This window comes from Apis cerana, linkage group LG13 (assembly GCF_029169275.1).
Source record: "Apis cerana isolate GH-2021 linkage group LG13, AcerK_1.0, whole genome shotgun sequence".
NCBI classification, from domain to species: domain Eukaryota; kingdom Metazoa; phylum Arthropoda; class Insecta; order Hymenoptera; family Apidae; genus Apis; species Apis cerana.
Window position 1 is genome coordinate 8,539,989 of NC_083864.1, and position 16,125 is coordinate 8,556,113.

The 16,125-nt window shown below is 37.5% G+C and overlaps 1 protein-coding gene and 1 long non-coding RNA gene across 6 annotated transcripts in view; both read right to left on the reverse strand.

Annotated features, from left to right (window-relative positions):
• The window catches only part of LOC108004018 (uncharacterized), a 340,152-nt gene that overhangs the window by 184,527 nt on the left and 139,500 nt on the right, over positions 1-16,125 (reverse strand). The window lies entirely within an intron of this gene.
• On the reverse strand, positions 1,727-6,730 carry LOC108004019 (uncharacterized). The gene is made up of 2 exons (XR_001767155.3): positions 3,317-6,730; positions 1,727-3,074 (listed from the first exon to the last, which is right to left on the reverse strand). It is a non-coding gene; the product is annotated as an uncharacterized LOC108004019 (long non-coding RNA).

Below are 16,125 nucleotides of genomic sequence, written 5' to 3' on the forward strand. Positions count from 1 at the left end.
AGATTGCATATCTTAGGAAAATTAGAAATTACAAAGATCGAGTAAATCACTGAAATTGTTTCTTTTCTAGATGATATTTTTGATATTCTCTCTAAAATAAATAAAAAAAACATAAAAATTAAACAATCATTTAAAAATATCTTTGTTGGAGGAAATAAATAATGAGAGCCTATATTTTAAAGGAAATATGGAAATTACGTAAATGGGGTACGCCGACAACAACGATCTTCACTTTCAGACATCACTTTCAGGTCTTGTTCCGACTACTGCGTTCACTGCATCTAGCTGCTTAAAATTCACACCTCGAAGTTCATTCTGTCTTGGTACTTTTCCCAGACCTAGCTGCCATGCCTATTTACCTCTCTCACCACGAAGCGGCTATATCTTTTGGTTCCTGACGAGGACGGATTGGAAAAGCACGTGATAGGATTCACGCTGCGACCACGTATTCATAGGATAGAAAATTTTAAAATACTAGTTGACGAATTAAAGAAGAATGTCTTTGTTGGAACTCTTGCAATACAATCGATATCTGTTGCTAATAAATTCACGATTTCAAATATCAAAATTCTGAAGAAAAAGAAATTTCATCGATCCATTCTTCTGCAATTTTTTTCAAAATTTGAAATCGATTTTCAAATTCCAAACAAAATTTCCATTTCTAATATTTCTAAAACTAAAATTATACCCAGGAAAAGAAAAGGAAAAGAAAAGTCTACATCCAATCAACTCAATACCAATCTCAATCAAACCGATATCAAACAATAAGAAACAAAGTATCCTCTGACAATTTCACACATCGAATATTTTCCAAAAAAATAGAAGAAAAAGGAAACTATCAAATACTACCAATCGAATTCAATGCAACAAAGTCAAACCAACGCCAACGATGAGAGATAAAGTTCGCTTTAACGACGTTTGCGTTAACGCGTTAATTATTCGTCTTCGATTTGCGCCACTCGTATGCAAGATCCACGCTTCTCAGCCTTCTATGACCGTGCACAGATCGTGCACGCATGCCTGTGCGTACGTGCACGCGTGCAGCACACAGACAACGTTCGACTCGTCACTCACGTATGCAGATGCGATAGACACGAGAGATGGTCGCGATGACTGCGCCATGGACGGTTCCGGCTAGTGGTGCGCAGTTCCCTTTCGGTCCGTATATTCTCTTTCTGAACCCGCTCTCTCTTTTCCTCGTCCCCTGTTTTTCCTTTTCACTTGCTCCTTCGCGCGTTCACCCTGTCACGTTTGCGCATATACAGGGTGTTAACGTATTCGAGAATATTTGGAGGATTGATCGTGGACACCGAGATAAACGAAAAAACTTTCGTCGTGCAAAAATTTCGTTCGAGATTTTCTCGTGTTTGTTAAACGCTTTAATCGGAATGTAACGAAGCGATTGCTTTGCTAATTCACATTTTTATTTCGATATTAAGATTTATTTCGATCTCTCGCGAATCTCTCTCTTTCGAATAAAAGGCGAAATGGAAATTTCAATTTTTTATGCCTCGATACCTTCGTTTGTATTTCAATTAATAACGATTTTATTTATGATGTTTGGGATCATTTCGAAGTATGCGAGATAGGATAACGTTGTGGAAACGAGTTGTTTGATGATTGAAGTGAAAGTTTGAATACGTTTGATGAATGACCGATCATATTTGGAGATGAGTTTGGATTGGTAATATTATTCTTTTGTGAGATCTTGTGTGTTCGATAACGTGAAATTGAATTTATATTATATTTAATTGAAATTGTTTCGTATACACCTGTTTTTTAACGAATAAATAAATTTTTACTTATTTCAATCTTTCATATTTTCTCATCAAACTTTTTTCATCCCAAAACTTCCTTCAACATCTCCAAGAATAAAGAAAAAGCTTTCAGGGAGAAACAAAAAAGACTTCAACTTCTCTCTGAATATTATCAAACATCGGATTACACAAAATCTCAGGAACGAATTTCGCTTCAAACTATTCACAACTTTCCCAAAAAAAAAAAAAACGAAATATCCATCTCGCTCCACTCTCATTCGACTCTGATACAATATTTCCACAATATCGCAACTAAGCATAGCACAATGGACTATCTCAAACCTCCTCCAACAACAATACCCTAAAAAGAACGCGACACGAACACAATACACCGTGTCAAAGATGAAAGGGCCACCCTGTAGATGATACGGCCAAGTATATATACTCGCATGGAAGTGTCCGCGAGTATCCGTGGCTGCACGTGTGCCGGTATACCATGCGCGAGGCTACAAAGCGTGCCACGTTCCGGCGGGTGTGCTTCCTCCGGGTGTCCGCTCCAGTGGGCCAAACCAACCGGCCAGCCCCAACCAGCTCCAACGAGCAGCCGGTCCGACGACCATTGAGATTACGCTCTCTCTCGCCGCTTCGCTTCCCCGTGACTCTCGCTTTTCTTTTTCCCTTAAATGTCACGCGCTCGAGATGGGTCCGCTCGATTGTCGGCCCCTCGATTTATTAATTTTACCTGACCAACGGACAATCAGAGAGACCGGCCGATTCGATGATTACGCTGATTGCTCGTGATGATGATCCATTTTTTATTTCCTTTCGTACTTTCTTTCCTTTTTTCTGTCTCTCTCTTGCTCTTCTTTTTTTTTTCTTTTCTCGGCAGAAAGAATTGATTGTTGGCTGCGCAGTCGGTTAATAGGACTCGATGCGAAAGATCGGGGATAATTGGAACGATTGATCGATTCGAATCGAGTACGGAAACTGTTTCTGGAAACTTTGTGCGTGGAATCGAATTTATTTATATATTTTAAATATTCTCTGTGACTTGTTTTAAATTATCTTTATTTTAAATGTTCAGCTTGCATTTCTTAGTGATCGTGTCTAAGAAATCATGACATTGTCGCGACGTGATATCATTTCACTGAACTATATATAATCTTTATCCAACATTTTCAAACAATAGTAAAAGTTACGTTACATATTGTCTTACATATGACAATCGTTCTATAAATATCAGAGAATCTTCTATTTCAACTTTCTTCTAGTTCCAACATCTTCAAACCACTCGCAACTTTTGTACAATCTTTCGATCTAAAAATAAAAATTCGTTTCGCTACGTTTTGTTTTCGACCGGACAAATACTGCATCGGAAATCATTCCTCGGACAACACACTCGTGATCGGATCCCTCGATCATGCGCTATCGAAATCTCGATCGTTCGCTAATGATGGATGAATCGAGCGAGTCAGACCACGAAGTGACGTAAGCGGATTAACATTCGATCAGTTTCTAATCAGCCGCGCTGCCAAAAACTGGCAGAGATCGGTATTTACCTGCCTGCGCGGCCAGATCGATCACGATTCAGTGGGAGCACTGTGTATAGATAGCAATGTGACCAGGAATAAACGTGTTTATCGTGTATACGTACGTTGTGACTGAGCCACGAGTAAACAGCTCCTGTGGTTTATCGCCTGTATTATCAGAACCGTTTATCAGAAGCCAGATTCTGGATTATCGTACAGTCGATGTCCTTCCGCCTCTCCCCCCCCTCCCTTCCGTTCGATGGAATTTCCACGTTCAGAAGACTTATTAGAAGACCGAGTGAGTCATGAGCTCGATACGCTTCTTGTAACTATGCGGTTGGAACGATCTTGTGCAGATACTATTAATTGCAATGGTGGTTTTGATGAAAGAATCAAATTACGAAAAGGAGATGGTATTTAAGATAATACGAAGATAGGATGCGATAAAATATAAAAAGTGAACGAGATCGTGAGATTTAGAAAATAGAAATTCATATTTAATTTCGTTCTTACTTCGATGAAAAAAGATCGTCTTAGCCAATAAAAATGTAACGAAGTTAAATTCTGATAGGAATTTTCATAAGATGATGTTGGAGCATCGCGTGTAATAATGAAAAATTTATAGCAAAATTCTATGAAAAAAAAAAAAAAAAAATAAGAAAAAGAAATGAGAACTGTTTCGCATAAAAGAATTTATGTATGTAAAAATTACACAGATTAGAGCCTCGGTTCCATTTATTTGCAAATCTTGGGTCACATTTGAAATCGATGACTTCTGTATAATCAAGTGGAAAAGAACCATTTCAACACCACCAAACTATCATTGTCTCGGCTGGCATACGCTCGATATTTATAATTTCTAATCACCTCTTTCCGCTTTTATTAAATATATTATAAATATTGATGAATTTGAGAAAAAAAAGAAACTCTTCTTTATCCACAACAAAAACGTAGAAAATACAATAATATACAATAATATTCTAAAACACTCGAGATTTACCCGTCCTTCCAAAATTCCAATATCCAATATCAAATATCCAAGATCCACCCGTTTAAAATCCTCTCTCCCCCTTTTCCCTCGCCATTAATCACCCTCCCCTTCCTCCTCCCCAATAAACGGCGAGGAAGCCATCACCCGAGTTATCGCTCATTCGGAACAACGGAACGTTCTCGAGGATCGAACCGTCTCGTTCCCATCGCTAGGCGGGAGTCGACGGGCCCGGCCGGGTCACGAGGATGACCCCACGGCGTGACCCACGGCCAGAGGATAGCCGCGATGCCCCCTGCGCGCACGCGATAACACGCGCGCCCGTGTTTTTTCGAGCCTTCTCGTCTCCCCAAGAGAAATAAGGAGCCGAGCCGTGGGTCTAAGGTCGGAGATACCGGCGCACGCAAACCGAAGCTTTTGTACGCTGCCGAAGGGGACACCGCCGATGCCCCCACCAGAGTGGACAGAGAAAAATGGACGAGCCACGCGAAAGGGGGAAGGGGAGCCACGGGAGGGGAAGGGGGAATGAGGGAAGGATGGTGGTTTATGGGGAGGTATTCGGGGAATTTTATGGGGCGATGATGCCTCGCTTCGAAGATGGAGTGTAATGGGGTGTTGCACGGGGGATGCAGTTTTCTTTCGTTGGAGGAGAGAGGAGGAGGAGGGGGTAGAGGTTAAATCTTCGGATGGTGATCGTAGAGGTGAACTCGATATTTGAGATTGGCATTCTTTTTGGCAAATTGAGCATCGAGTAGTATTTTTGTGAGGGTGGTGAAAGGAATTTTTCTTTTTCTTTTTTCTTTTCTTTTTAATAAAGGGGATGGGTATTTTTTTGTATGAAAGTGGAAGAGATTGTTGATACGTACGTGTCTATATAAATACATTTTTCGATTTTTCGGATTATTGTATCTAATGTTATTTACTTAGTAGGAAAATATTATACTTCGATGATTGCAAATATTGCAAAAAGACTTAGGATTGTTATATCTATGATATTTTTTTGATACAGAAAATGAGCAATATATGTCGAGAATAGGAAATAAACCAGTCAAAGCGCTTTTTTTAGTTGAAAACCGGAACGATAAAGACACGGCTATCGTAAAAGTATCGAATGATAACAAAATTACACAATAATATGTGTGCAACAAATAAGATTGCAGCATTTCCAGGAAAATAAAACTTAAGCAAAATTAATAAGCAACTGTGTAATTCCATTTTGGCTCATTCTCTCCTAGAACTACATCTATGAAAATTAAATAGATTATATTATAGCGTTTCGCAGAAAAGAAATAAAGATAACGTTAAAAATTTATTGCAAGCATAGAAAAAATTAAATAAATATATCTCTCTCTTTTTTCCTCATTATATAGATCCAACAATTTAAAAGAACGAGCCAAAATGAAAATAATCATAAGAATACAAAAATTAATATTTAAAAATTGTTAAAAATTGCATAAAGAAAAGTTTTTTCTGAATTCTTAATCTTTCATTTCTTCTAACTTAAATTATAATCTCACCTTAAGTTTTTCATCAATCGAACATCCAATAAAATTAACACATTTTCTAACACATTTCTAAAAAGAAAAAAAACTTCAAAAACGGTCAATAACGATCAAAAATACAATACAATACATATTTCCTTGAATTTCACCAATACTTTATCTTACCTATTATTAATAATCTTGTTCTAAAAAAAAAAAGAAGAATTATAAAAATCGCAATATATAGATTCGAGATCAGAAATAAAGAAGAAGAAGAAGAAAAAAAAATTCGAACGAAGCGTAAAAGGAAATGCACGGAGGAAAACGAAGAAGACAAAATGGATATAAAAGAAGAAGAAGGGATAAAGAAAGAGTTGATCCAAGAACGACGAACAAGGAAGATCGGGCTTTTATCGTGGACGATTCTTACGAGCGGCTCGCATGCGATGATAACACTGCGCGGAGGTCGAAGGAAAGAATACCTTTTAGCCTCTTTTATCGGACTCTACTCGTGCGTCAATGGCGGCGGTGGCTTCTTCCACGGAGATAATGCCGTCCTGCCGGTTCAAGAAGGCCGGAATAATCGTTTTTGTGAGACACGAGCATGCCTCGGCAGTGTGCTCCTCCGCGCACACGCGATTCACTACACGTGCTTTATGGATCTCGATACTTGCTTGCTCTTTCTCCCTCTCCTTCTCCGCCCCTCTCTCTCTCTCTATCCATCTTGAAGTGGAGAAAGCGAGTAGTAGCAACCGAATAAGTAAGAAATTTTCTCCCCTTTTTTCTTCCAAGAAATTTCTTTCTACAATACTTTGATTTGAATTTAATTTTTTGTTATATATAACGGTTATTTAATTTAGATTTATTTTGGGTTCACTCGAAGATATTTTCTTTTTTTTTTGTTCTTCAATTTTGTTAGAAATTAAATACAAGCACATCTTTGAAATCAAATACAGATTCAGAATAAGTACGTAACATAAAAGTTCTTTATTATTAAAAAAGTAGATATCTTCAAACAATGTAGAATAATCCTAATTATAATATTTGAAACTGTATATATATGTATATATTTTTATAAATTAACATCAAATAACGAAAACTATCTTATCAAAATTCTCAAGAAAAAAAAATCGTTGGAAAGTATTCATCAAGAATTCATATCATTATATAATCATCATTTTTCTATCAATCGTACATTCGCGATTCGAACGAATTCCCCTCTTCGTTTATATAAAATCCAAACTGCGATTCGAACGAAGAGATCGAAGCGCGAGAAATTTTCAATGGACGGAAACGACGAAGAAGAAACGATCGGCGCGATAAAATAAACGCGGGAAAAGTGACTTCGTGGCGAAAATTATTGTCGACGAAAAATTATACTGTGGACGATAAATACTCGCTACTCAGGTATACCTAATAGTTCGCTTATAATATTAATATATACGTTGAGTTTACGATTATTTGTATCCGCGTTGAAACGCAGTCGGGAGTAATTAAGTATTCGTGAAATACGACGTACTAACGAAGCGTTTTCCAGCTCGTTTCAGCGGCTAACATTTCTCCTTGCCGTCTCCCCAACAGAGACATTACGAATTGTTAAATAAAATTCCGTAACGAAAATCCTCGATTCAACCTTGCCGCGAACTCGATACGCGTTTAATTATATCGACGATGGAAATTGCGAAATGAAGGAGACTTTTATTTCTATCGTTGGAGATTCGCCTTGGACATTTTGCCGTTTTCGATTATGGAGAAGAATGGACGAATGAATGGAATCTTAGAAGAGAAAAATGTAAATTGAATGAAAGGAAATCGATTTTATTTATCATGAAGTAAGAATATTGACATTGTGATACGATTTATTTCGTTTTGTTAAATGGAAAAATTGAAAGAGTTGATTCGATGTGTAAATGTTTTTTCTTTATTGTAAAGATAATGGGGAAGAGATTTGAATTCAGAATATTACTCGAAGATACGCGAAGTGACGAAGATTTAGATCGAGACGATAGGAAGATATACGATAAAAAGATAAAGACTTGTATTAACGGATACAAGTTACAAAGGAAATGGATTAAATTGGATTTTTTTTTTTGTAACTTTGATTATTCTTTATTCTATAATCAATAATTCTACGTACAATTCCATGTACAATCAAGCATGGATAAAAGTATGAAATCAAAAGAGAATGATTTAAATCGACAGATTTTAAACGGAAAGAATCAATAACTTGATATTACTTGTTCTATGTTGTTCTAGAATAAATTAAATATTAGATTATTAGATTATTTGTGGAAAATATTCAAAAAATATATAATAATTATAACGTTTAAAGAAGATCTCCGTTTAAACTTTACTTCTTTAGTTATTTTCATTTAATAAAAATTTAAATTCCCATCAATTCTGACAAATGTAAGAATGATCTTCATTTTATATATTCCTCATTTCCTTCTTCAATTATCAGTATCGACATTGTAACATTTAGCGTGCAATATCGAAAGCGCCAAAACAAAAGTCCCCGACCCCGGTGCGCCATGATGTCGGCCACTGATTATGAGGCGGTTTAGTAAAGAAAAGAAAAAGAAAGGGGGGAAAAAAATTAGGAGCACGAGTCTGGAGGAAATTATCGAAATAGACCGCTCTCGAGAACTAATCTAATCTAAGAAAGGAAAACTCCGGAGCTCTATCAGCCTGATAACCCCCGAGATCATACATCCAATCTAAACCTTTCGAGGGTATGAGAGATTAACGATTTCGAATTTCTAGAGAAATGGAAAAAAAAAAGAAGGAGGAAAAGAAGAAAAAAGAAATAGAGTTCGTGACACTTTATGCGACACTCGTGGTTTTGTAACACCAAAGTTAATTGATCGTTTGTAATTCTTAAAAAAAAAAAAAAAAGAAAGGAGAAGAGGAAAAAGAAAGAAAGGAAGGGAAGAAGAAGGAGAGGATGGTAAGACGATAAGTTCGAAAAATTTGAAGATCGATCTGAAAAATGAGGATGAGGAACTGCGTCGTGATCAGTATTGCACAATTATATTCACCGCATATTTCTCTCGATTTTTCTAATTGACTGTTTTGCATAAGCGATTTACGCTTATGCGGTAAACAAGTCAATGTTGCAAAATTAGCAATGCAAAGATTACGCAAAGGATTCAGTTTTGCAATTAATTCGTCTGATAATTAAAAATCTTGCGAGAGAGAAAGAATATTTAATAATAAATTATAGTAACAAAGTTATTTCACTATTTTGATAAAGAAACGATTGTAGCAGGTAAGCGTAGGATAAAAATAACGGAACAAAAAAAAAATTAAATAGCATAGTAGCTTTTTTTTTCGAATTTTTATCTCCTATTTTTTATATTTTTCATTAATCTCTCGTATTCTAAAAGAAGATTCCTGAATAAAAAACTTACGACGTTCATTTTCTTCTATATATAAATAAAATGAAAATCAAATAATTTATAGCACGAAAAATAAACAATCGCTATTAAAAAAAATAATAATAATAAAAAAAAAATACTTCAAATAACATGTACGAAAATGACTTGCAAAAGTTCATCATCGACCCAGCAACCTCCATTAAAAATCACTAGTCACCCGACTACCCGTATCTCGCACATCCATCAAATTTATTCGATGAAAAAAAAGAAAGAACGAAAGAAAGAAATCAAATCTGAAGAGAGAAACGAAACAAAAATTTTTCCATCAGAAAGAAAAAATAGAACGAAATAACGTTTTCAAACGACAACGTAATTCATTCCATTCCAAGGAACAACAACGATCGCATCTGACCATATCCATATCCGTTTCCAAATTCATCAAATCCACCTGAAAGAGCACGAGCCGCCCAGACGGACCTTAAATTTCTTATTCCAACAATTCGAAACGGTCATACGTCTGAAAAGCGAATATCTGAGGAGGCCACTGCCGATCAGTCCTCCTCTGTGTGAACTGGCGGAAAGCCGAGACGACCTCGAGTTCACAAGCCTTTTATTGACGAGGGTCGGCCGATCGGCGCATTAAGGCCGGCGTATCGGCCGCTGATAACGATAACAGCTCGTGCGCTTCTGCACGCAGGCTAAAAGCCTGCGAAACTTATCGTAACCCCACACGAAGCCGGCGTCCGCGATTTATCTTCCGGCGACACGTAAACACTTATTAACGGCGCACACTCATTAACCGGGGAGGAGGGAGGGAGGGAGAGGAAGGGGTGAGAGATGTGTCCGATGCCGCGTGCAAAGGTTATCGCTGCTGCGCGCGGGCGAGACATCCGCTTCGAGAGCGGAATCTGCCTCTTTCCTCGCAATTTTTCCTTGGCGAAAGAAGATCGATCCGAGAGCGGGTGAAACCGTTTCTCTGATCTTAAATGGAGATCTCGAACGAGCGTTCGGATCGTCGAATGGAAATATTAAGGGGCGAGGTTGATTTATTTATGCACGAGCTGGAACTTGGATACTCTAATAAACTTGATCCTCTCTTTATACAATTTACGTAAGTTGTTTAGGCAAAAAATTTTCAGAATCATCGATCATCAGTTTTATTGAGAAGTTTATTTATGTGAAAATTTAGAGAGAGAGAGAGAGATCGTACGTATTTTATTATAAACAGTTCGTAAATTACGTTTATATGCAAATGCATATGTGTTTTCACGAAATGTCCTGTTCTTTAGGATATTATTAAAGTTTCGATGAGTAATACGATTAAATTGAGAGTTTTATTCGTGTCACGTTTATATACTTTATACGTGGTATGCAATTTTAAAGTTAGGAATTTCAAACAGAGATACGTCATGTTTATATACATATAATGAGCAAAAGGAGGAATGCAGTTTCTTGTTTTCATTCTAGTCTCTGACTTCATACCATCGACTATCGTTTATTAGTGACAAATCCTAGCATTAATACTTTGAGAAAATTTTTATCCTCGACTTTATTTCCCTCGTGGAAATCAATGTGAGTCCAAATTAGAATACAAAAGTTAAAATTAAATTCGATTTATATATTAAATTACAAGAGAAGGAAGATGGTAACGAAATTATTAGAAATTCCACGGTATTATCCGCCTTATATAATAAATCAAAGGAGTTATCGGTCGATCGCAGAGAACGAACGAGCCATCGTATCGCGCGAAATGAATAATGCCCCTTCAAATTTTCCATATCACCAACACCAATTATTCTATAGCACCGAGCAATTAAACCTTGATTTATTAACGAGCCGTCGAAAACGCGGCTTTCCAAAAACGACCCACCAAGCCAATTTCACCGCAATCTCCTCTTCCTCCTATTCCCGATTCTTTCGCAACGGAGACGATACCGGTCTGCTATCCATCCACGCCACCATTCCCCGCTTATAAATCATAATTAAATCAAAAACCGACCGACAGCCATTTGTATCGGTTTTTGTCCCCTGCCGCAGCTGGCCAGCCATTATCTTTTGAGCATTCCTGATGCACTTTCGATCCGGTAAACCAGTTTCCACGTTTCCAACCACCGATTGCGCACGATCCACGAGCTGTTCGTTTCTCTGTCCATCTCACGGATCCTTACATAATCCTTTCTCAATCTTTCCGCGCCGATCGATTCATTATGTCATTTGTCATCGGCCGAAAATTCTCTTCTTCCTCTTTCTCTTTTTCTTTTCTTCCTCCTCCTCCTCCTCCTCTTCCTTGTTTTTTTTTTCGACATCGACAGCTGCCGGCGATACTCGTAACGCACGAGTTATCCTTGACATTATGCGTGCATTACCAGAACGACACGAGGAGAGACTCCTGTTGCGAAATCACGACGCGTGCAACGCGGTTTGCTTTTTTACGATTTCGATCCGCCTCGCGGGTAGACGATCGTGCGAGGAGTATGGGTAGAGCGCTCGCCTCGCCGATCCGTTATTACGCTTACGTAATCCCCTCTCGAGGCACTTCCCTCCCCTCCCCTCCCCCCTCGGTGGTCGTTCATTAACGAAACCTGTTGCTCGAGAAACGAAATCGGCGAACGTATGTACCCGATCACGAGATTTAATTCGTGGCAGATGCAGCTGTGCGTAATAGCAGGACCTGTTTCCTGCCCGCGGAAGTGTGTATCGAGGAGTGGCAGAACAGAAAGGGATGAACGCGACGAAAGTTCGTCTTTCTTTTTCCTTTTTCTCTCTTTTTCTTCTCCCCTCCTTCCTTTTTGCGCGCGCGCTTCCCTGATTTCTTTTCCCTTTTCTTTTTTTATTTTCTCCCGTTTCTTTTCTGGTCGGTTCGGTCGATTTCTTGGCTTCGGTTTACATACAGGTTTACAACAACGTGCGGTGAAACGGAGGAATTTTTGTCTCGCAGGTGCACGCGTGGTTGGCGAATCTGTGTCACTAGAGTCGATTGAAAATTGTGAGAGGATATGTAGGTGAATTTTTTTTTTTTTTTTTTTGAGAGGACGTGAAGTTTGGAGGAAAGGGTAAATAGAATATGTATTTCTTTGAATTTTTGAAAATGTTTTTCTCGGTGTTATGGATCGACCTTGAATCGAGTTGATAATTGCACGATCAGCAACGGTTAACGCTTCTACGTTCCCCCCTTTTTTTTCTTTTTTCGACAAGTGGCAGATGCACCTGTAACGAAGACCGGAACCCGACACGGAAGCGCAACAAGCATTCCGTAACAGGAAAGGATGCACCCTCTAACCCCCTAAAACTCATCGGGCCGAGGTTTCCTGTCGCAGGAAAAGGGGCAGCCTCGTCGAACCGTGAATGCCATTTGCACACGAAGTTGATCACGAATGAGTCAAGTTCGTCGTTCGCTTTTGTTCGGTGTGTTTGAAACTTATGTGTTTCGATTCGGTTTCACCCTATCCAAATTGCTTTCGACCGTTTTCACGCTCGATTTCCATTATTAAATAATTTGTTACCAACCCCTGGATTTACATAGCTTATTGAAAATCATTTGGAATTGGTCAATGCAAAAATATATATATATGTGTATATTATAGAGTGATGACTTTGAGTATTTTTTTTAATTTTGTTTTTATAAGCGAAATATCAATATTATGTTTGTCCCTTTTTTTTGATATAATTAGATTGTTTTATCATTTTTAAATATTTTTATATATTCAACGAATCATTGTACATTTAAAGATAAGGTATTGTACGATACATCTATGAAAATTTATGGAAATTTTTGAAATTGTGATCCTTGGCTTATTTTTTTGAGTTAATATTGAGCGAAGATTTTCATAATTTCATACCGATTAGACGAGATATATTTAATTTACATTCATAGTAGCTATTTATGGGATTCGTGTCATATTCGAATTAATTTTCACGATCAATTTTTTCATCCAAGTTCAATCAATCCATATATTCACAAGCTGTGAAAGACGCGACTTAAAGACGTCAAAAAATTTCGCGAAATTACTCAGCAACTTTCCATACTTTCTAATCTTTTTCGCGTTAATGACTCACGTGTGATAACGAATGATTCACATTGAATTCCTTTCGATCGATCATCACGCCGATACATACACTTCAACTTCAGCCACTTCAACGTTAATCGTGTTCAAAAGAAAAAAAAGAAAATAATATTTTCCAAGAATTCTTTTTCCAAGAATTAATCATCAACGATTCGATACGTTTAACGCTTACGAAAAATCGTTTTCCTTCCTTTCTGATTTATTATCAAATTTCCGGTCGAGGAATAGCTTCGAATGCAAATCTGAGGGGAAAGTAAAAAAGCGGAAATAGCCGGTGGCCGAGGCTTCTGCGGCCACCTGTCCCCCGATACAGAAATCAAAAGCGGAAGTCTGCCACGGCACAGGAAGCATCGAACCGTGTCAGTAGCCTGTTGTCAGTCTCGTCGCTTCCTTCTTCGTGGAATCAGCCTCACGATAGAGGAACCGGCTCACCGATGCTTTGGAAAGTGGAAACTGCGAACGTGTCGAACGAATCCCGGAAGTCGATGCTTATGGTGTCCACGGAACGATTCCGTGGCGAGTAAAAGTCATGATCGTGAAATTGAATTAATCCTTCGTGTTTCATCCCAGATGGAACGTTTTCGATGATCGTCGTTTTCAAAATTATTCCATTATCGTTTTGTATACGCATAGAGAAATTCAAGTTAAATTTACGATTGAAGCAGCTGATAATAAAATTGTTTCTAAGAATACTTAAAAAAGAAAAAAAGATTTTATTTGACAATTTTAAAAGAGTTTGACTTTGATTCTTGCGAAAATTGAGATACGAATGATCGCTGTTTTCGTTAATCTAAACTTAGATTAAATTATTTATTTATCAATCGAGTGGTTATACCAAATTTTTTTATCTCATTGATTATTCTTTCACGATATAAGAATGTATTTATATATATATATATATATTTGTGCAACATCTTTGAAAGGTCGATTCTAAGGGCTGAAACGATAGAACGAGATAACTTTCTCCATTTCTCCATCTCGCTTCATCTAACTTCACAAAGTTCGTTTATAATAAATAAGCTTCACTTTTCTACATTAATTTTCAACTTCTAAAATTGATCTTTCAAAAATGTCCTACGAATATATCAACACTTTGCATATAAAACGTTTGGAATCGAAAATAACTTTATACGCAAAAGAAACATTTTAGAAATATCTTCGTATCTATAATAATTATCATAGATCGATCTGAATACGAACAAAACATTCTAATACGTCTCAAAGCGTCTCAAAGAACGAATAATCCCTCCCCAAGAAAAAAAAAAAAGAAAAAATTCAAAAAGAGAGAAAAGCATCGCCTCGAACAATTCGATTCCTTTTGCATGAATGAAAACAACATTGTCCAAAACCAGTTTCGTGGAGATACGATCGAAACCACGTTGGTTTCAACAAAAAACCAGAGTCGCCGCCCACCGCGTTTCGTTTGGCGAAACATCGAAACAAACACGTCGTTAATAAAAATCCTCGATCGAAATCCGTTAACCAGAGATCAACGTTTAAACGAGTAATAATTAATAAAAGCATAGACGGATAACTAATTCTTTGTTTCTTTTCGGCCGCGTATATAGAGCCGCTAATGCGTAAATTAAAAGTCGGTGGAACCGGACGATGCTCTGCTCCCCTCCCCTCCCCTCCCGATTTTTCGAGGACGATCGTCGATCGCACGAAGCCAGCGGCCTCGTTCCCCTCCCCCTCCCCTCCTACACGATTGAGCAATCAGGCAACCGATTATTTTCCCCGCGCCGCGAATAATTACCGCACTTTGATCCGTTCCATCGTAAGTCATCGATAACACGCCTCGCATCACCGGCCAATAAACCTAATGACCGATACAAAATTATCGGCGGTTTCGTGTGAACGTAGCAATGGAACGAGCAACAAAGACTGATCAACGATAATGATAATAATTCCCCGGGGGATTAACGCGCGGCGAGAGTATTCTGTCTAACGATGGCTAACGAGCGACCAGCCTTTGACGTGACCTCTTTCGTTTTTAATAGGGAGCTGGTTTTTCGGTGAAGATTCCCTGTGGGATCATCGTGCTAAATTGGAATGAGCGGATCGGTGATGGTAGGAGGATGGCTGGCCGAGAACGGTGCTGGATTTTTGAACGTCTGCTCGTAGACGCTCTTTCGATTTTCGAGAGCGGTTACAATTTTTCTGTGGTGATCGTTACGACGATGAAGTAGTAAGATACAGTTTTATTCGTTCTAATTCTTTGGAGGATCTTGTATAATATTTTGAAAAAGCATGCAAATAAGAGAATTAAGAAAAAAATCTTTGGCAAACGAAGAAATTTATTTTTTCTGACACTGTAGCACTCTTTATTCCATTCCCTACTTTTATATATACTTTTTCTCTGTGATAATTATTATGATGATAATGAAATAGTAAGATAAAATTTTATTCGAGTAAATTAAACACTTGGTTCTAATTCTTTGAAGGATTTTGTATAATATTTTACAGAAGATTGCAAATAACAGAATTAAGAAAATATCTTTGGCAAACCAAGAAATTCACTTTTTCTGATACTAGCACTCTTTATTCTATTCCCTATGATGATAATGAAATGGTAAGATACAGTTTTACTCGAGTAAATTAAAAACTTGGTACGTTTTAATTCTTTGGAGGATTTTATATATTTTATAATTTAAAAGAGATAAAAGAATAATAGAATTAAGAAAAAAATCTTTGGCAAAACAGCCATTCTCCATTTGAGTTACAACTGTTACCAAGAAATTCACTTTTCTGATACTACAATATTCTTTATCCCATTTATTCCCATCTTTATCCCAATATTCTTTATCCCTTCCTATTAAGAAATCTCGTGATAATCGTTGTTGTTTTCAAGACGCAACGAAGAAAAATTCGAGAAAAATTTGCAAACTTGAAACCACCGCACGAAGATGCATTTTAAGCCAGATGATTC